Source organism: Dermacentor silvarum, chromosome 4, assembly GCF_013339745.2.
Source record: "Dermacentor silvarum isolate Dsil-2018 chromosome 4, BIME_Dsil_1.4, whole genome shotgun sequence".
Classification (NCBI taxonomy): domain Eukaryota; kingdom Metazoa; phylum Arthropoda; class Arachnida; order Ixodida; family Ixodidae; genus Dermacentor; species Dermacentor silvarum.
Window position 1 is genome coordinate 196,218,387 of NC_051157.2, and position 2,245 is coordinate 196,220,631.

Below are 2,245 nucleotides of genomic sequence, written 5' to 3' on the forward strand. Positions count from 1 at the left end.
CAGCCAGGGCACCGCAGAGGCCACAGGGGTCCTTTCGACCTCCGGCCCGGTGGGGACAAAGACTTCGTCGCTCGAGATGAAGTCTACGCGACGCACACATCGCTCTCTGGAGCGGGTGTCCAGTGCCTCGCAAGAGGCTATGGACACCAGTCCAAGCCAAACGGCGCAGGTAGCGTCGAAGGAGCGGCGAGGTTCTCTCGACCGCTCCAAAAAAGACAAAACACCAATTACAGGGCCTAACAAAGGCCTTGTAAAGTAAAGTCACTCTCCTCCCTTTCGAGACACACAGCACCTTTTATTTTTCTCCAACATGAACACTATAATGCAGTGGAATGTTAGGGGACTAATCCACAACCTAGACGACATCCAAGAACTTATCAATAAATTTAATCCAAAGGTGCTGTGTGTTCAAGAAACGCACCTAAACTCAAGAAACATCAACTTCCTACGTCATAATATTGTTTTCCGAAGAGATCGTGAGGATTCTGCCGCATCATCTGGTGGTGTGGCCATCATACTCAACAGAAGTGTAGCCTGTCAGCAACTTCCCCTGAATACGGCACTTGAGGCGGTAGCCGTTCGTGCTGTACTTCTGGGTAAGCTCATAACCATTTGCTCGCTCTACATACCCCCACATTATCCTTTACACAAACATGAATTTCAGTCATTTATAGATGAATTACCAGAACCTTACCTTGTTCTTGGCGATTTCAATGCACACAGCAGCTTCTGGGGCGACACGCGTACCGATGCGCGAGGACGCCTAATCGAACAATTTCTTTTCTCCTCTGGTGCGTGTCTCCTGAATAAAAAAGAACCCACCTACTACAATCTCGCAAACAAAACGTTTTCTTCCATTGATCTCAGCGTAGCTTCCCCTTCTATATTTGCTGAACTTAAATGGGAAGTTATAAAAAATCCTTACGGGAGTGACCACTTCCCAATACTGCTGAGATCACCACTACAAAACAAACCTCCACCACAGGCACCCCGCTGGAAGTTGGATACGGCAGATTGGGAGAAATTCCAAAGTCTTACAAGTAGTATCTCGTGGTCTGACATATCTTCGCTGAGAATTGATGCTGCTGTCGAGTATCTTACATCTTTTATAATTAATGCCGCTTCTGGATGTATACCTGAAATAAGTGCTGCGACCTGCAAACGCCGTGTCCCATGGTGGAACGACGAATGTCGGAACGCTCGTAGGAAACAGAACAAAGCGTGGGGGTTGCTACGCGACTCCCCAACTGCGGAGAATCTTGACAATTTTAAGAAGATAAAATCGCAGGGCAGAAGAACGCGTCGACAGGCCAGAAGAGAGAGTTGGGAGAAGTTTTTGTCAGGCATCAACTCGTATACAGACGAGGCCAGAGTCTGGAAGAAAGTTAATAAGATAAAAGGACTACAAACTCATTCACTCCCGTTGGTAAATACACAAGGCGACAGTCTGGAAGACCAAGCTAACTGCCTGGGAGCACATTTTGAACATGTGGCCAGCTCATCCCATTATTCACAAACATTTAAAAGACACAAGGCTGCAATAGAAAAACAGAAACTAGAAAGAAAATGTACCGGACACGAGGCATACAACCAGCCATTCTGCATTGCTGAGCTGTATGCATCGCTTAGTTGCTGCAACAAGTCTGCCCCAGGCCCTGACCGCATAGCTTATCAAATGCTGAAACACCTTCCCCATGAAACAAAGAAAACTCTGCTCTCCCTATACAATGCTATATGGACCTCCGGCGAAATTCCCTCTGATTGGAAAGAGGCCATTGTCATTCCTATACTGAAGCAGGGCAAAGACCCATCGTCTGCTTCAAGTTACCGGCCTATAGCAATAACCATCTGTCTCTGCAAACTGTTCGAAAAAATGATAAACCGACGACTAATACATTTCCTTGAATCAAACAAACTGCTTGACCCGTACCAATGCGGGTTTCGAGAGGGTAGATCCACCGCCGACCATCTGATACGTATTGAGACGCAAATTCGTGAAGCTTTTGTCCATAAACAGTTCTTTCTGTCTGTATTCCTTGATATGGAAAAAGCCTACGATACCACGTGGCGGTTTGGAATACTTAGAGACCTCTCACACGTTGGTATACGTGGTAACATGTTAAATGTCATAGAAAGTTATTTATCTAATCGCACATTCCGCGTTCGTGTGGAAAATGCTGTATCAAGACTATTTCTGCAGGAAACTGGAGTGCCACAGGGCGGGGTGCTCAGTTGCATTCTCTTT